Source organism: Struthio camelus, chromosome 14 (assembly GCF_040807025.1).
Source record: "Struthio camelus isolate bStrCam1 chromosome 14, bStrCam1.hap1, whole genome shotgun sequence".
NCBI classification, from domain to species: Eukaryota; Metazoa; Chordata; class Aves; order Struthioniformes; family Struthionidae; genus Struthio; species Struthio camelus.
The window spans coordinates 12289432-12310010 of NC_090955.1; positions in this window are offsets into that span (position 1 = coordinate 12289432).

A 20579-nucleotide genomic window follows, 5' to 3' on the forward strand; every position below is an offset into this window, starting at 1 on the left:
TCTGATGATTCAAACTCCATGGTGAGTTTTTTGGGTTCTGTTGGGTTTGGTGTTCTATCCAGAATGATGATTTTAAGTCACAGAAACTGTCCTTCAGAAAGAGAGGAAGCTGTTTTAGGTAATCTGAAAGAGGCTATTGGAGAAGGATTCACAGAGCTGGCTGGAACAGAGATGGTGATGGTTTTGCAATGGGACAGTAAAAGAATTAAAACATAAGAAAAGTGCCAGCGGGCTCTTACAGCAGCAGAGAATAGGGAGAACCACCCAAACCTGGGGAGCACCTTGCAGCGCTCATCTGCTGCAGCAAATTTCCCACATAGCTCAGAGGCTGCAGGTGCCATATTTCAGATGACTTGTTTTAATGCAAATTGATCATCCAAGTGCTTTTTGCAGTATAAAATTACAGCCAAGATTAAAGTGCCTTTTAATGATGACTGCTCTGGTTTACAGCTTGGAGACAGCCAGGAGCCGGAGCTTTGGAGAGAGTGTCTGAGCTTCAAGGGAAATTTGCAGGAACGCTATTAGAGATTCAAGACTGAAAGATACTTCAGGCATAAGACCTATGCTACCTATGAATCCTGACGGGTTTGTGAGTCTGTGGCATCTGAAAACCATGAAGATGCATGTGGTTGGCAGAAATGCCTTGAAATCACTTTTCTTCTTTTCTTTAATCCCACCACTACTAAGGCACTAAGGAAAATTAGAAAAGGGTCCAATAACAAAATGGAAAGGTAGTATTTCGCTCATCTCTTTTAATAAAAGTTCAAAAAATATAGATACAAGCAGAAATGTGCACTTCACCGCAGCCCATTTGGTTCAGGCCCCTGTGCAAGAGAGGTGGTGATCTATCCTATGCCAGACATCCACCACAGTCCTTTGGGCCAAAATCTGGAATTTCTGTCCCCTCTAACTCCATAAGTCCAAATAGAAGACACTCGACTAATTCTGGTATGCGTAAGATGTCTAAAATTTCCAGCTTTTTATCCTATCATGCTGCTTTGTTTTTCGTACCATGAGGTCCCACAAGTCCCCTGTGAAGAAGGCTGTTAAATACTACCATTCGTATCTATTAAAGCATATCATTAATGATGACAGAAGTGGGCAGGTTTGGAACCTCTAGAAAATTGTTTTCTAAATAGGACAGACAAATTTAATAAAAATTATTCGTGACAATGTAGGGAGAGGGAATGGAGTCAAGAAAACCAAGGAAAAGGATTATACAGGAGTTTGGCCTGGCTGGGCATTGCCCAGTGCAGAGGAGATCCCCATCCATGATCACCTGGGTTGTCGCCTCCCCCACTCTGGAGCATTAATCCTGCGATTTTATAGTCGTCTTTGATTTCTTTCACCTTTGATCATTCCTATAAGCATTAGCCAGTGTGGATAGCAGGAATTTGAGGGAGCACAGCTCTGCCAACCTTTCTTTCTAACTTTCTTCACACTTTCTTGTGGCTCTCCTTAGCCAGAGCTCATTCTGATCCTCCCCTCCTACTGGGAAATGACATAGCTATATGTTGGTTATCTTCTTTCATATTTTAATGAAGGGCATGAAAGATAATGGCTGAATTCATATAGCAGCAGAGGAAAGGGCTTGGAAGATGATGCTATTGTCTACACGCACACTGGGTCGCTATAAATACAGATAGTCTGTAATTATCATTAGAAGGTTTGTTAAAATTGAAAAGTAGAGGAATGCCAGTTATCTATTAATGAAAATCTCTCTCTTCCCGTTACCCCTCTGAGGAAGCTGGCAAGCTGTTCCTTATTCTAAATATTGTTCCCCTACCTCCATCCTTTTTTCCTTCCTTCCTCTCATTTCCACTTCTGTCAAAGCCTCTAATGCCTTCAGCATGATAAACATACTGCTCTGGTTCTCCCACTCCTAGCTCACAGAATAAGATCAGGCTCATTAGGTGCTAACATTTGTATTCAACAGAAATGCATTCTTTCAATACTATTTTATTTCTTGTGTATACCCTAGTGATGCAGCCTTTGTAGACCATATACTCCAAGTTAAATGTCCCAGAACTGGGGACGTCAGTCCAAACCTGGAGGTGACGTCCCAGCTAGTCTGACCAGGAGTAACTCCATGGGGCAGCAGCAGCAGCAATTGTCCCTGTCCCTCTGCAGTTGCACCCTGTCTGATGGGTGCATGGTGTCAGCACCCAGATTTGCACCCTGGCTTTTCTGCCGGAGACCGCATCTGATTCTAGAGCACATATTTGCATATAACATATTTGTACAAAGTCTGTTTGCAAACCTTGGGACTAAATGTCCAAACCTGGAAACAGTCATGGGCGAAGGCAGGCACACTGTTTTGGTTATTAATTTGGATTATCGAAAGCACTCCTTCTCAATATCAACCGTTTTAAATTTTCTTCTATAACTGCCTTCACTGTCTGCATTAGTACTGCTTGGGAAATGAAGATCAGGCTTTCTTTGCACTTTATAAACATTCTGGTAGTTTCAAAGATTTTTCCCTCTATTTTTGAGCTAAGGAATCCAGCAAAACCAGTCCTTTCCCATGAACAGTTTTAATTGTGATGATACACTATTTCCAGGGAACATACACTTAATCAAAACACAAAACTCATGCTCACCTCTAATGCTAATCTGAAACTTAACCTCAACCAAGATTTCTCCTGGACTTGCCAATAGGAAATCTACTAAGAAAAAGTTTTTTCTCATTGGATATTCTGATTCAGGAGTGATAATGTGACTAAATATATATAATTTTCTGAACATCATCAGTGCATAAAGAAATGTTCATTCTGATATTGAAACTATGGCTGACTCATCTGTGCCCTGCAGAGTTGTGTAATGGGATCAGAAACTGAATATCCGGAGCAGGAGAAGTTATTCTGATGCTGGGAACTCTCTCTTCATCGTCTGGGACAAGGACGGTATAGATCGTGGCAAGGCAATGTCCCCAAATCTTAGCCATTATTCAAAAATGTTGCTTATCCTACTCTGCATCAGTGCCTGCTCTGCTTTGCGGCACTGAGATGAAATGTTACAAGAGTTTAAAAAATGTGCAATCTAAAATATCCTTTTTGGTGAGTCAGTATGAAACCTCTTTCACAGAGGTCAAGGCAATGCTTTTTATCTCACATCTTCTCTGAGCTAAGAGCACGCAGGCAGTTGAGGTGGCTCAGAAGCTGTTGGGTAGTACATAGCAAGTCGAGGTCCCAAGCACAGTGGGTACAACACACGCACACAGCAATTCACCCTTTAATTTATATCGAATATACATTTTAAGCACGTTAAGTTTAAGGACCTTGACTAATGGGGCTGTAATCAGTCTGCTCAGGAAAATCTGCTCTGTTTATTGTAATCTGCATTCCCTACTACTGTTTACTATTTAGACTTTGAGGTGTGGCATGTCCCTGAGGCCGTGCGCCGTGCGCTCGTGCTGTGGGAGCCGTACAGTATGTGAACTTCTGGTGGATAAAACTGCGTCATCTAAATCAGCGCAGCCCAGGCCTCCCCAGAGGGAGAACAGCTGTGCCTGCTGCACTCGGGCTGAGAGCGCCGGTGCTCTAAGAATAGCAGAATTGGATGCAAAATAAGCCTGAGATTTAACAGGCAGCATTGAGAAGTACACATTCATTTCCATTGCAAGTCTTAGCCAGGTGCCTAGATGTCAATTTAGGAGCCAAAATTTAGCCATTGTTTTTTAAAAATATTCTTCTAACTCTTTGCATGGAAAAGTCATTGTGCTGCTTGTTGTATCACCAATGCCGAGGGTGCTGCAGCTGCTGGAAGAGGCAAAAGCCCCACTTGCAGATTTTCGGACCAATAGCATCTTGTATTGGAGGGCTGAATTGCTTGTTACCTTTGAATTTATTTTTGTCTTTGGTCTGAAATGGGTAGTTTATCTTTAGGATTATTCAGGAAGTATAATATATTCCCAAGCTGCTGTGTCTCAGGAATATGGTCAAAAAAGATACAATTCAGAGAAGTAACAGTAATGCAATGATTCATATGTATATATATGTGGATTACTCTCCTAATATGTTGTGCTACCGGTATGTACAATTTTTTTTTAATAAACCATACACTTCGGATTATGTGATTATATTAGAGTTAAAATAAATATAATTCTGGCTCTGAAGCACATTGAGCATTGCAGAGGTGAATTTCACTTGGGTATTGTTATGCATTTCATTTAATCTGAATCTTTGCTGCCCAAGGCCAGAAACATTCAAATAGGTGGGGAATAAGTGCCATTATCATATTACATTTAAACATTCCCTTTATACGAGAGCGCTTGTTTCACTTTGATCATTGACTTGTCTTGATGTGCGCTTCAGTAATTATTTGAATTATCCCATCGCATTATCCTGTAATCCTCCCTTTAAAAAATACCTTGTGCAAGGGGAGGGGAGACCTAGAGACAGGAGAACGACTTTGCTGGGCTTGCAGTTCCCAAATGCCGTTTCTCTGTCCCTGTTTGCTTCAGGAACAGGAGGAGGTTTCAGTGGAACGAGGCAAGAGACGGTCTCCACTGCCACAGCTGCGGCAGGATAACTCGAGGCAGAAAGCTCCAAAGGAGTCACCTACAGTTGAACCTGGAAGTCGGCAGGGAGAAACATGCTGCTCCTCTGTGGGCCGGCTGGCCGGCCCCGATGTGTGCTCACCCAGCTCCCGTTCAACTCAACAGAAAGACTTTCATTAACAGCAGTGGGAATTAGCTTGGCTCAGAATGGCTCTAATGTGCTTCCGACAAACAGTTGTAAGACTTAATTTTAGGAGAAATCTGTCTTTAGTTACTTAAACAGCTGCTCACATCCCTAATCATTCTGAACTTCTCATATTACTTTTCCAAGATAGGGTACCTTTGGATTTATACTATTAACTGGTGACGGGAGAAACTCAAAATTATTCCGAGTTAGATGTGAAAATGGGGAAAATTGCTTTCTGAAAAGGTCCGGATGCTCTCGGCCTCGAGCTAAGCTGCAACACAACTTGTTCCAGTAGAGAATAAATTTTGGCCTGGGGCAAGCTCTTCAGTTGCGATGTGCTACCTAAGAAAAGATAAAGCCAGAAGCAAGATGAACTAAAAATCTGGAAATATTTAAAATGAACAAGACGCGCTTATCTCCTGTTTATCCTTATTGTTTAATCACCATCTTTTCAGATTGTAAGCGAATGGGGGTAGGGAGCCTGTTGCCAACAATGTTGCAAGTGCAAAACAGTTTATGAAGGGTGACACCCCCAGCACTGTGTGACAGGGAAAAGACTCCTGCCAGCAACATACAGACAGGTCAAATCTGTATTATTTGTCTCACTGAGCATCTGCGGACACATGAATTTTTAACTTACTTTAAATTGAGTTGCAAGACCAGGGCCATTTTACAGCAAATAACCCACATGCAACTGGCTGCTCTGTATGATGTGCAGTAGACTTGATCAATAGTCCCTGAGACTCTGCCGAGGGAGAGCCGAAGCACAGCTGACCTTTTCTTCAATAACTTAGGGAATGACTCAGCTGACATAATATTCCCAGGAACGTAATGCCCATTGCAGCTTCAGCTAGCAAAATGCAGAAATACCAGGAGGCAGAATGACTGATTGCCGTCATGCACTGTTTTGTTAATGGGTGATACAGCAATTAATTGGGCAGCGGCTGTGGCAAACCGGCAGTGGTCAGTATCCTAGGACCAAGCAATTGCTGCCCTGGGTTTCCGGCTGGCTGCAGTGACTGCAGTGGCCAGGGAAGAGCAGCGAAGGATGGAAAGGCAAGAGGAGGTAGGAGGGCTTTCAGGGGCGCAGTGCTGCCATTTGGGTGCGCAGAGTTGGAAAGCAGCAGGGGATGCAGAAAATCAAAGACAGAAATAGCAATACCCCACTAGTTCCCCGAGGACTGCCTACCCTTCCTGCTTCCAGCCTAAAAATTGTCCTAAGGTGTATCTCTGAGGACTGCTCTGGGGAGATCTGGGAAACACTCAGTGATGTGCTAACACTGGCGCCATAAAAGCAAAAGATAGAGTTCCAGTAGGCTTCGGCAGCAGCGCTGCCCGTGAGTTCTTCTCCGCCTCTCCTTGGGAATGCTGCCCTTCCTAAGATTTCCCTTTCAGTTCCTGACTTGACAAAAGCCAGGTGCGTGCCTTTCTTCTAAATGATCTTTTCAGCTCTGGTAATTTATCGCAAATTTAAACTAGCAATTTTGGAAACAGTTTTGTTTAATAATGTTCCTGATACCCACCCTTGCTTCAGGTTGGAAGCAAAGGCATTATGCACAGCAAGCATTCACTTTCGTAGTCTGATTTAGAGGGACGTGGAGTATGAGATGCAAACACTACCTGCCTACCTTTACAAATAAAACCAAGCATTTACAGTATCTCTGTAAATACACGTGGAATTGCCCAGAAACTGTCTACAAGGTTCCTTCTCCCATGGGAGACAGCAACCCCCTTTGTCCCAAGACTCAAAAGTGCACTCTGTTGGCTTGCAAGGAGCAGGGGTTTATGCCAGCCGCATACAGGACTTTGAGTGCTCCCTACTCCTCCCTTTCTGATTCATCATAAATGAAAAGTAATTTCTATTTGCCCTCTGCCATTCTTTTCCTGTCGTACTATAATGCAAAGAACATCACAGTTGTGAGATTAGAATGAAATAGCGTTTTTCATGAAACCTTAAGAATTTTATTGACCATCTAGCTAATATCCTTCCAAAATCTTTGGCATTTCTGAACCCAGCCGACGTGTTTAGGTAGCATGGTGTACGTCTCAGTGGTTTGACTTCCCCATGAAGGTATACATTGCTCATAGTAGCCTACCATCCTTTTGTTCTGGTGCTTAAAATAGAACTGTCAATAGCGCTTTTCTGGGAAGAATGTGGTGCTGCTAAGCCATTATTCAGTATAAAAAGAAAACAGACTCCAAAGAACACATTTTGTTTGTCACAACCCTGCCCCTACAAAAAATCAACTGAATCAACAATTGGACATGCCTCCTTTTTTGTCTGTGTTCCTGTTGTGCGTTAGCCTGAGGGAATCAATGATCTTTCAAAATTAAAAAAAAAGAGCTGGCTCCACCAGACCCTGCACAGAGCCCTGGAGAAACACCACCTCCAATGTGTGGATGCAGATGTGCGAGGGGGTCTCCGTGCACCTTGGTGCATGCGCTATCTGTGCCCTTGGCTACTTAAATCTCTCCAAAATCAGAGCCTTTTAAGCATCCAAATACTATCATATATCTTGCCATCAAACCAGGGTCGGCTTTGGATCAGGCTACTAGATTATTTCTGTATCACAGGCTTGAAAAGAAGTAAGTAGGCAAAACATGCTCCTCAAGCAATTCCTTCCTTCCTTCCCTGTTCTCCTCGCATCCTGTTTTATGTGGCACATTTGCAAGTGAATCACCTTGCTTCACAGACTGCTAGGAATGTGCTTTCATTCTCCTATGGAAATCTTATATGTTTGGAAAAATGAAATATAATCCCTTACAAGACTTATTTAGTAGTAGTGTTCATGGAGCACAGACATGTAACTCTTGCTGTGTCACTAGGAATTTGCCAAGAGATTAGTGTTTAGCAAATGATTAGTCATATCCCTATTAAAATTACTTTGGTGCTTTGCAAGCACAAAAGAAGTAGGACCTACCATTAAGGTGCTCATGATTTATGTCACAAGATAAAGGAAGATTAAAAGCCTTTAGAAATATTATTGTTAACCCATTTAGTATCACTAAGACCTTAAAGATCAGCCCATTTCTTTGTCTAAAAATCCCAGTTGTTCACTCTGTCCTTTAAGATTTTAAGTATGACCTTGGAGGATTTCCCTTAAGCAACTGAAAAATGTGTATATGGAATACAAAAAAAGGCAATTCTCTTGGATTCCTTCCCCCAATGGGTAGAAGATTCAGGTTTGGGTCCAGGGCTCTGCAAACCCTGGACTTCTTCTGCCATCCTTGCTGAAATATCTTAAAGCTCAACCGAATTCCTCTTCAGACTCAACTTTTTCCACCTTACTAGGTACAAGGAGGAGTTTCTGACCTTATCGTCTTGCGTGGTAGAGCTGAGACCTAGGAAAGGGGCTCCTGGCTGGAATGAGGGCATCCGAGCTGCTGCAGGGCATGGCCCCTCGCTGACCCCTTCCCCCGGCATCGCGTGTGCCAGCCTGCGGCGCATGGTCGCAGCTGCCTGTTTGTTGGTACTGGCACGCTGGGCCTAGAAGCAGCTTTGGCAAAATGGGGATGTAAGCACAAAGCCGAAGTGCAAGAGTGTTTTGAGCAGACATTGAAAATAGTTTCCCTGTGGAAAGCTGGGCTGCATGCTTATTTTAGATAATTACAAATGAACTTTCTCAGGCTGAGGTATTAAATCCAGCCACAGCTACCCCACCACGAGCTCATGACTTTTTTAAAATTTTTATGAGCTGCTCGATGGTTGTTAGACTCGGTGTACTCGCTATTCAGCACAAAATTGTCACAGTATGTCACAAGGAGAGCATGCTTAAGGAATAAGCAGCTCCAGCAATGTGCAGCGCAGAGGAGCTCTCCGAACTCCCGGCAGCGCCCGTCATGCCGCAGGACCAAGAGCTGTCTCACGGGCCATCTCATGGGGAGGTGGCACGAGTCCCTCCTTCGCACCTGTCAAGGGCTGGCTACTGCAGCACCGCAGGGGCACCTCTGAATCAGGAGGGCAGAAATCAAACGTGTTATTTTTGGAGGGAGTCATACCAGAAGCAACTGTTCCCCTGAACGCAAACTTTCAAGGGGATAGTGAAGGCTTTTGGTCAAATAAGCAATAAAGGAACAGATGGAAAACCCACTGAAGTTGACTGAAACCTTGGTGTTGATTCTGGTAGGGTTTGGAGCCCTGTGGAAGGAAATATGGGGAGCAGTATGCTGGGAGGAACACCTGGGAACCTCCCTAGCGATCTAGGAGGTCAGGATGACAGCTTTGCACAGTGTTGAATGGCAAAATCCCTCCCGAGAAGAAGAATGAAAGATGGTATTCCTGTTACTGAATGCAACATGCTATTTCCAAAACGCCTCCTTCCTCTAGGATTTTTTTTTTTTTTTGGAGCATTATTACTCCAGTATTTTCACTTGGAATAAGTCACTCTTTCATGTTGTTGTCCCTGCTCGTGCATAAGGAATCCCATGCCTGCATGCCAGGCCACAACCCCAGATGTGACAGGCATTTCTGGCACCTAAACTCCCTTGCTCTCCCAACTCCAGTGCATGATCACCTTTTTTGGATTTTATTGAAGTCAAAAAAAGTCCTGAAGGACATACCTTGGCTCAGCAAACCTCACCTGATGGTTTTCCCTGTTCCACAACACATACCAGGCAGGCTCTTGAGCACATCTGAGTGAAAGGCTACCCTTTGCTTTAAGTTTTCTGCACTAATGGCAGCAGTTAAAGGGAAAACTGTTTAAGTTTAATATTTCGTAGCTGTCTAGAGGGTTTTTGATGAATCATTGAAAAGTGAAGATCTTCTAATCAGTGCAAATAAAAGCCAGGCTGCAGTTTGTTCTGATCTGACACAAATATGGCTAAGTTATACACATCCTGGTGCAATGTCTTAGCTGTCCTTGTCAAGGTCTCTGAGATTTCTGCTGAAGGGATACAGTTGTTACGGTAATACACAGCCTCACAAATCCATTTAAACTACCTTACTCCCAAACCCAGGAGTAGCAATTTGAGGATTCTTCAAACAGATTGGCTTTAAACAGGCTAATTCCTCATATAAGGCGCTTTCTGGTGTGTATTGCAGTTCTGTCAAACTCTTTGACAGTCATTTTACATCGTTTTCTTCTGATAGTCAATTATTTTGTTCTCATCTTTGCTTTTCTTTGAACTAGAGCCATTTCTGTTCTTCAGGTTTGGGTGTGGAATTGTGTTGCCTTTACTCTGTTACTTTGAATATAATATTTTCAGGCCACTTTGGGAATAGACATTCTACATTTCACGTTCTGAATTTATTTTAATTGGTTGCAGGTTCCTGCATAGATTTTCTCTGTAACTAATCAACTCTGCCATTAACTTTGTTCCTGAACTTTAGCTTTATTGCAGTGTCTTGCTTAGCTTAGTCTTTCTCCCACAGAAATATCTGCAATGTCTTCCTCACCAGTGCCTTCCTCAGTTGTTATTGGGCCACCAGAGAACGTTCGGCTGGAATTTTTCTTAGATGAAAGAGGGAGTTCTGTGTTTGATTTTCATGAGATCACTAGAATGCGATGAGGAATGAGGATGCCACCAGGGGATCTCCCCAGGCCTTTGATCCAGAGGTGGGTGCATATCACCGCATGCCACAAACTGCTGACTTAAAAGGAGAAGATGTTCTGTAAACATTAACAAGTTCATGGAAGTGAATGTCTTCTGTCAAGGAGGATGTAAATAATTTTCTACATAGAAAGTTCAATTTCCAGTTGTAAAATCCTACACCCAAGTGACTTCAGTAAGAACCCACCTAAGCCAACAAGCGCATTTGAAAATCCCGTCTCAACAGGGCACTGGACATAGGTAGTGAAACCATTTCCTAATATTGCTTTTCCCTGTATTGTAAACACTTGAAACAGATACCAGAAGAAAGGACACCAATCCAGCACAGAAAGAGGAGATAAAACATTTTCACTGCAACTAGTGAAAAGTCTGAGACAAGCTTGATCTTTTCAGTTAGTCCTGCTAAGTACTGAGTTTTATTTATAGCAGAGAAACTTCCCATGAACACAGTAATACTGGTAACAATAGACACAGTGTCGGGAGCTCATTCAAATATTCTCTCCCATGCATCCTTCACTGACATCCATCATCATTTAGAAGAGCGAAGATGAGCATTCCCATTAGACCTCTTTGTTTAATTGCTTTTATTGTTTCTGTCACTTCGTGAGCGCTCAAGTGATAGGTATGCTGATCTGAGGATAACCAGAGAAGCATTAGTCCACCCAGACCCACCACGGGGCTGTGCCTCCCATCTCTGGCTCAGCCCATGTGGCCGCCTGCCCGTGGCACGTGGCAGTTCGCCGGGGGCTCCCAGCCAGTGCAGGATGCCGAGTATTCGTGGTGCACCCTGCAGGGCTATGAAGGGAGCAAAAGCCCCAGCTAGGGCAAAGGGCTGCTGGTGCTCCTCTTTGACATGGCATGACAAAGCCACAGGGGTGCCAAAATGCATTGCATGGGGAGGGGGTATAAATCACAGAATTGCATTTTGGTGATTAACCAGTTTACAGTAGTGGATCACCCGTTATTTATTTATAGGGTCAAGAGTCTGTTTGTGAAACTACCGAGGCAGAGACAAAAGCTCACCATTTGTTTACCATTAAAATTCGATCTGTAATCTGTCATTAAAATACTCTTCTGTACCCAAACCAGCTGCTCCCAGAAGCTACGTGAAACTACCGGTTCAATAAATTAATTTGCGTGCCACCTTGGATATCTGGGAACCATATGGACAAAGCTGTATGCAGTGGGGAAGTCAGCAACCGGCAGCCTGTCTGTGACCGGGAGCACAGCCAGAGTGCCAGTCCGTGTGTCCAGCTGCTGGAGGTGCCTTTTGAGCCGCATCCCCGGGAGCACTGGGGCAAAGGATTTTCTTTCTTTACTCCTTGCAGCTCTCCCTAAGTAATAGTTCAAGTTTTCTCTACCAAGATCAAACGCAGGTTAGGTCCGGAGGTCCCTTTAGTTTTCATGTAGCCAAACCCTGCCACATCTTGTATTCTTCTTTACTTTTTGGATGACAAATTTCCGGGGGAAATATGCATAAAAACCAATATGCATCTAGCAGGTTGGGCATGTCCCACATATGCCTGATCTAAGTGTCTGCTCTTCTTTAAGCATGCTGAGCTGCATGCTAAGAGCTTCTTTTTCAAGTCATGATCGGCACCACGAATGCTGGCAGCATACCTGTTTCAGGAAGGTGCACAGCCCTGCTATGCATTTATTTGCTGCAAATAAAAATAAAACTGGGCTTGACAGGCAAGCGATGTGCTCTGTGCTACCATATGTCACTTCTGCCTTGTGCTCGCAGTAGGCAGCAGGACTGGCTCAGATGGGCTAAGCACCAAACCCTCAATCTTTTGTCAGCCATAAATATCTAGGAACTAGATCTATCTGCAGGCACCGCTTTCCCTGAGAGGTGCCAGGGAAGTTGCACGCCCCCAGAAGCAGTCCCGGAGGGCACATCTCTGAGTTGTGACGTCTCTGCTGCATCCTCCTTCCAAAGGGAACCATGCCGCTTTGCTCCGGGTCTCTGCAGGCAGCTAATTACCTCACCAGCAAGTAAACAGCAAGGTGGAGCAAAGGCTGAGGTCTGGAGAGACTCACTTCATTCATGAGTTTTCAAACCACACCACATGGATGTGCAGCTCATCTCCAGTAGGATGTGCAATGAACCTCTCTCAGTGCTGTTCAGGTGAACACTTCAGTGTGGCTAACCTTCACAGCTCCCAAAGCCTTCCCTTCTCCCAGGTTATAACACTAATGTAGGTGGGAGGAAGTCATTGCAGCTCTCATGTGCAATCCTTTCTCCTGCTAAGCATCAGTTGGGATTTCCTGGAAAGCCATGCTGAATATCTGGCTTTGTCTTTGGCCTCTGGTCTACCTGATCAGCAAATTCTGCTTGCTGAAGAAATAATGGTTGGTCTGGCAGGTAGGAAATGGGGCATTGGCAGTTGTTTAGTATACTTCAGGGTTTTACAACTATAAAATATGCTGGGTCGAAGTTAGGATGCCTGCAAGTGGTCAAACCTCCTTCTTCTAACAGAAAAGAAACAGAAGAACGCTGCAAGAGTAAATTTCTGCTCAAATTTTCAGAACAGTTTTGGTAAGCATTTCTAGGGAGCAGTGATTACCTAAGTGGCATGGCTAGTTTCAGAAAGTACACGTGGGAGAGGCTTTGACAAGGGACAGTCGTCATGCCAGGATACAGATGGCACTTCTAGTGTCGACAGTGACTTTTACATGCAAACGCATCATCACTCACAGTGTAACCTACCCAACCACACTAGGAGCCAACATATACCAGCCTATATATTGAAGGGTTTTCGGGGTTTTCCAGCTCTGCTGTTTGTCATCTTAGAGATGTTCTACCTTAGCCGCTTCCCTCCTGGTCTTCCATGCTTCTCCTCGGCAACAGGATCTCCTGACAGGCTGAGGTCCAGCCCAGAGCAGTGTGGTGGGCTTCCTCCAACCGACCAGATGTGCCTTACCACGCTGAATTGCTAACGCTTCCAGGTTGCAGGTGTTGCTCACTTTCTGGGAAACCCATTGCCACCAGTGCAGACAAGATGTTCAGATAAAATTATTACGGATGAAAAAGACTGATTTAGGTGGCAGAAATGGTAATTTGTCTCAATTTTGCCAAATCACTCATGTTAAAAAGTGGAAACACAAAATTAAAAGAAGCAACAGCTTTCAGTTTTGACACTCTCAGATAGAAAGGGTTTTCAGTCTTCCTATTTGAAACATCTTTCATATAAAAAAATTCACCATAGACAAAGTCAAAATCACAGATAAATCCTAGATTTCCCTCTCCCGTTTCCTAAGAATTTTCTGGGAATAAGAGACAACAGCCTGGGGATTTGTCCTTATTTCTTCTTTAAAGAATCTGGCCCTCCAGGTACCTCTCTCTGTTTGTTTTCTCGCCTTCTGAAAAAAGGAGCCCCATGAAATTGTACATAGTGGACACCAAGAGCAGAGCAAATCTGGAGCACAACTGACACTCTCCCAGCTTAGAGCAGATACCACCAGGGCTTGCTGAGCGACTGCTGCGTTCATGGGGGGAGGCTTGCGCCTGACAAATATGTTTGAATTCTGAGTACATCGGGGCATTGCTAGATAAGTGTGTAATAGAAGACATCATCTATCATGATTTCAGGGAAGCGTTTGACACCATGCCACAATGGGAAAATGATTTACAAAGTAAGACAAAAACGATATAAGGAAACTATTGATATCACTCACAAATTAGATTGGCAGTTAGAGAGAGAGGCTAGGAATGGGACATATAGTGGAAGGGGAAGGCTGGATGAAAGCTGTATTTCCCTGGATGATGCTCAAAGTAACCCTAATCTAATCACACTGAGTACTTGCGACAAGGAAAAAAGAGAAAACAAACGTGCAGCAACAGAGTGAGCTTGTCTGGAATGAAATTGCATTCCAACGTCCAAAGTGGCAAGGCAATACATCTAGGAGGCAAAAACAATCAGGAACCATATTCTACAAGCCAACAATAAAACATAATTTGGAGGGTGACTCATTATTGCAGACTCCCACGGGAACTGTTAGCCATTTTGCATTAGGGACAGGACTGCTCCAACCCTGTTGGGAGCAGGCTGACCAGTAAATAAGAACAAAGTATATTGCTGTTGCAAAATAACGTAGCACAGGATTACTGAGAGGTGGGTATGGAAACCTTGTTACAGACGTGCTTTGCCTAAGTATCTAATGGTCTCTGGTGCGACCACTCTGGTTGAAGGGTGTCTGGATGTCCAGGCTCCAGGACCTGTGCACATTCCCGGACACACGGACAGGATGCCTGCATTTTGCAAAAAAAATTGGAGGTGAGCTTGTCCACTCACGAGCATCTGGCTGGATGGGAGAGATGCTCCTTGCCTCGGTGCAGGCTCCCATTATGGTGCACAACCCAAAATGGCAGAGGTGCAAATGAAAAAAAAAAAAATCCCATTTTTGCTCATGCAAGGCTGGGGTGCAAAGCCTACCATTTCAGCTTGTTTTCTGTTTTTTTCCACTGACTGATAATTGCCAAGTATTTCGTATAGACACAGCAATTTAGTTAGATTGATGGCCCTTGTCTCCCTAGTGACAAATGCAATGCCTGCCAGACGCTTGGCTCTGTACTGCCTTTACAACCATTCTGCCTTTTAAAAAGTTTAAATGCTCACTAGAGAAAAACTTAGTTTGTCATTTAGATTGGCCTTGGCTAAATTAGTTCATTCCTGAGCAACCATAAGACACAAAACAAGTACAGTAATCAGTGATGGAAGGGAGTTCTGCATAAGGAGGGTGGATTTGCATCAGGGAAAAAAGTTAAAGAATATGGGCGGGAAGATAATACAGCAAAGCAGATATATATCCAGCCCCAGCAGGCATATCATGAAAGCCCAGGCTGCATTGCAAGGATAATGAGCAGCGAGAGACAGACAGTGGTGTTGGTGCACAAGGGAGCGATGAAATCTTGGGTTTGCTGAAGGTGGTAGGACCATTCCCAGCTAGTGGCTCCCCCAGGGTGCTGCATCAGCACTGGGGTCTTGTGAAGCTGCATAAAGAAGTAAAGGATATGTGTCTGAGCCTCACAGCACTCTCAAAAACATTCAGTAGGGCAAATGCCCCAGGCAGACGCTGAAGCTGAAAGCCAACGAAGCCCTGCTACAGGCTCCCCCCAGCCTATTGCAGACACCCGCATCTCCACGAGCTCCTGCTGGCTCCTGCTGAAGTTCACAGAAGAACCTCCACTTTGATTTAGGGGTGCTGGGGGCTAACCTGCTTGTGGGAGCAGGACTGGGGCCTGGCAATCTGCAGCTTTATTAGGGAGGTAGGGAAAAAGAGAATACTTCTATTGGAGCCTGTAGGACTGGTTGGATGTTTAAAGAACCTTCCTGCATGCACCGGAAATGTTAATTGATGGGACTTCATAAGCAGTTATATTTAAGCTCCTCAGCAGTTTAATGATTTTATACATGCACTGCCTCAGTGAGGGCAAAAGTGTAGACAAGGCCCTGAAAGCCATGGCAGGAAGCATTCACATGTGTGCTAAGCAGGGTGAGGTCTCATGCTGGAGCTGACCTTGCCTATACAGATGGTGTAAAAAGCCCAGCTTGCATACAGGTGCTCTTTGCTCCTCTGCTCCTGTAAGAGCACAAATCCCTGGCAGAAAATGCCTGGTGGCTTTTCTCCAAGGCCTGTGGAAAAGCAAAGTCTCACAGTGGGGCTCACATCTCTGTCCCACCAAGGAGGGAGATGGGCAGTGCATACTGGAGCTGCCATTTTTCTGCCCGTTGCACGGAGCATTTTCTGCCTGGGCCTTGTAGTGCAAGATTTAGCTAACACTGTGTGTGGAGCAATTTCCTCTCGAAATCTGGTATGTCGGGCCAATTTCTGCCCTCCCAGCGCTGTGAAACAGGAATGGCTCATCTGACCTGAATGAGCTGGTTTTGGCTGAGCCCCATGGGAGTGAGAACAAGGTCTCTACCTTAAATAAAACAAAATTAGAACGTTTCCTAGGGGCTTGGAAATATTTGTTACTTGGAAAAGCATCCCAGCCTGTCAACTTTCAATTCACTTTGTTTTCGTGCAACTTTAACCCCCCCCCCCCCCAGCCATACACACTTGAAAATAAACTTTAAAAATTAATCTCTTCTTAGCTGACACTTCAAATGTCACCTCTGAGCCTGGAGTAAATTTTCACAGGCAAGTTATAAAACTCTGAAAACAGGATTTAATAAGGGTAATGCTGACAAAGCCTCAGCCACAGCAAAGCTCGCAGGTGCCACTGTGTATACCTAGCAGACGGCTGGACTGAAAAACAGGTATGGTGAGAGCTAATTTATGCTATTAGCTAGGTGCATTTCTGAAAGTGTTGCAACTTAGAGAGCTTCCTTCTCAGACTGGTAAGAATCTGGATCTACAGATACATTAATGATTAAAATTTCTCCATCTGTACTATTTTATTAGGCTCACTATGGTGTTGATGTTGTTAATGGGTCCTGCATACCTATTTCTCTATATACCACATGCAGGATATATTCCACTGTGTCTACCCAAGGAATTTTGTTAAAAATACTGCAGCTGAGCCTGTCGTGCCTGTTAGTGCAGCCAAACTGAAAAATATCTGGTGGGAATTGAGTCTGGCGCAAACAAGAATTCACTTAGACTCAAGGAGAAGGTACCACAGTCTGGTTTAGTGTTCAGCTCTGCTGCATGTTTTATGCATGTGCATATACAAAGGGAAAAGTCATTGATTTTCTTCAGAGCTAGTTTATGTCTTGCTGGAGCAGAGCGTGTAAAAGTGCCTGCTGAAGTCTATTCCTGTTCAATAAAGTGCTTAAGCAGCTGCCTATGTCTCACTGAAACTAATATAAGATTAAGTGTGTGCTTAAAGTGAAATGTTCGCAGGCGCTTTGTTGTATCGGGGCCTAATGCGTGAGGCTGGATTTTGGACACGGCTGGTCGCACAGGCTACGAACACAGAAACGACGGACAGGAAGGTCGTTATCTGGTACCGCATGATGGCTTCTTCTGACTCCCTTCAACTGCAGCTCTGACGACATATTTCAAGGCTTATCAGTGCACGTATGCAGGGATTTATTTCTAGATCTTTTGCAAGGTCCCAATTGTGTGAGCAGCTCTTGCTCGGGACGGGTAGCGGGAGTTTTGCAGGATGGGGACCGGCACGGAAACCCCCTCGCCTTGGGGCCAGGCAGGAGAAAGCCTCCGCTGGCTTCTCGGAGGCTGTCTGAGAACCTCATTGCTTTTCCAGGCTTTGTAACAGCTTTGGGAAGGGTTTTTATTTTGGCTTTCTCCCCTGCCATCAGTACCAAGATTAAAATTTACTGTCAGTGTTGTTTCCAGAGAGGGGCTGGGAGCTGAGATGAGGTTTCCTTTTTTCAAGTGCTTCGTTTTCAGTGTTGATAGTGCAGAAGAGTCATCTGCGACGATTTTTTTTCCTGTCAGTGCGGCTTCCTACACTGGATTTATTTTTACGGCCAGGATCCTTCATAATATTTCTTTTCTTCAATTCCGTTTTCATTTAGCGAAGTAGCTTCTGTGGGTTGTCCTCACACCGACAGTTTTATATACTCCAGAAAGCTGAGCTGCTTTGCTGATTCTGGAAACGAATTGCCATCTTCTGTGCATTTCAATGGGATTATTTTAAATCCACATTAGGGTTGGTGATTTCAAGCAGGAGTTTGCCTTGGTCACTTCCAGCATTGATCTCCACAGAGATTTGAGCTGCTATGCAACAGCGAGGCTTTATCTGGAGCATCAGATTCACAGATTACTTGACCAAAAAGTTCCTTCAGCAGATAAAACGTCGTCTGCTCTTATCTTCTTTCTAGCCATTTTTGTTCTTCTCTCCACTCATTTTCAATATCTTAGGTTAAAACTGTAGATAACTTGGGGCAAGGATCATTATGTTTTCTTATCAACGTTACAAACCAATTTTGGTTGGAATTTGAGTTAAAATGTAAATCTTTGCATTCAGGGGAGGGAATAGCTGTGCAATAGCACCTGTATGTACTCAACTGTACGTGGGCTCATTAAACTGGAGTCAAATTAGACGGCGAGCACCAATGAGTCCTTATTTCATGCAAGAAAGCCTTTGGCAGGGCATGGGATTACACACTCACTGCGCCATTTATAGCACCCACCCTCTGGTAGGGATTTTGCTGTGTCTGCCCTCGTATTTTATATACTAAGCAAACAAGGCAAGTATTTCCATAGAAACTGTGATGTGTTGCCAAATACTGCCCCAAGTATGCAAATACATCTTCTCGTATAGTCAAGCGAGGCTGCGTTACTATATTCTAAAGAAAAGTTTGGAGACGTGCTTATATATATGCCCATTGGTCACATAAAAACCGCTATCTGTATAATACCTATTATCTCTACCTTTTCATGGGGCACAGTGACTTCTTAGTGACTTAGCTGGGCTAAAGGGCTGCTGGGGAGGAGAGAGAGATCCAGCACAGCTGCAGCCCTACGTGCGCCCCAAGGAACCTGGGCTGCTTAAAACCAAAACATTTAAAAAGGGATGTCACTGTGCAACCGCTAAAAGTCACAGAGTTACACAGCAAATATAAAAAAAGTGGGGGAACTAGTAAGGCTGTCTGTTGTAATGTGGTGTGTTGTCTCTGTTACTCCAAGGCAGAGCTCTAATTTTAAATCATCGTCATATTTTTTTCCTTCTCCATTATAGACCAAGTCAAATTGCCATGGGCCCTCTCCGAAACACTGCAGATGGAACTGGATGGTTTAATGCATTCTTCATTCCAGGGGCAAACAAAATAGTTCAGGCTAAACCAAAATGAGAATTAAAAACCATGAGATGACATAATTAAAGAAAAAAAAGTTTGAGTACACCTGAAACATTTTGTTCAGCTTGGAATGAAAATCATGGATTCTTTTTGAACAATTTAACTTTTTTCTTTTGTTAATTCTGGTCATATTTTAAAAGAAAAAAAAGCTATTTTTTCAAATGAAGAGTCCAATACCAGTTTGGAAATGTTGAATCATATGCTTAACATGTCTCAAAACTTTATATTTAAAAAACTGAGAAAATGCAATAATTTGCCCTATTTTTTCCTCTCCAGTTCTTTTTGGCTGAAAGTTTCACACGTAGGAATAATTCATCCTTCTGAAATGCCCATTGTACAGAGGTTTTATTAATTATTTCAGTGAGTAAGATCATTTCTGAAACAATGATCTTTGCTGCATGCAAAGTGTTCGAATGCTAACATAAACCAGGAGGAAGGCAGGCAATGGTTTCCGTCCTTCACCCTCAGTCAAATAAATTCTCCGTAGATAACGACTGCATCTCTGTGCTTTGCGCTTCCTGAGCTTTATTACGGCGAAAAAAATCTGTGAAGACACAGGCACCCTGCAAAGCATTTTTATGCCTGAGCAGTGCCCGTGAGAGAGCGCGTATCGCTCCCGCTCGGCGTCTTGTGTCTCCCTCTAGAGTCAGCTCCGCGGCAGAGTATCGCTGCCCGCCTGCAGCGCCGGCTCCTCGACGCGGGATGACCCGGAGCTAGGCCCTAACAACGCCAAATGGTTGTACGCAGGTGTTGTTTGTTAATAACTGTAATAGTACTTCCAAGCATTTAATCACCAAATCTGTTGGGAACGCAGGGAGGGTAAAAGTAAATGGTGCACTGTGCAGTGGAGAGCGTGCAGCCTTGGCTTTATGAACTTGGATAAGATTTAGGGCCGAGTTTATTCACTTATTTTTAAAAAGTTAGTTTCCTTCTGTGTCAGACTCATGCTGTGGTTAAAAAAGCTTTTTGTCTGTGCTTCTGTTCCAAATATCTCCAATTTGAGGGCAATGTTAATAATTAACGACAGTGAATGAGCACAGTGTATTAAAGCATACCCCAGAATTACAGCTGCAAAGTCACCGTGTCTTAGTGCACCCTTATTTACATTGCCACATCACTTTCTGGGGATCAAGACCAGAGAATTACCCCTTATTCCTCTCCTATATAAAAAAAATACATGAATTCCTTACAAGAATGCTCAGAAAAAGCAAGGTCATCTCGCAGACTGGCAGGTGGTTGCTGTCTCTTTACTTGCCATTCTTCATGTTATTTTGGCTTTTATTAACTATTATAAAGCTGGCTCTCAGTGGGGATTAGATGCTTCCGTCCCTCAGATCACAGTCATACATGTCCTCGCACGTATTTCTCAGCTCCTCCGAAAAACTCTTACTCTCTTAAGGGCTTACCCTCAGGTGTAAATACTCATGCAAGAGGCTAAATGTGAAGAATTGCAGCTCAGTACTGCTTTGCGGCATGCTAAAGCTGAAAAAATCAATATGTATTCCAATAGACAGGAACAAATTGGGTCTTAAAGTGTAAATAGGACTAGGTGAAATACAATAAAGTAAATTTA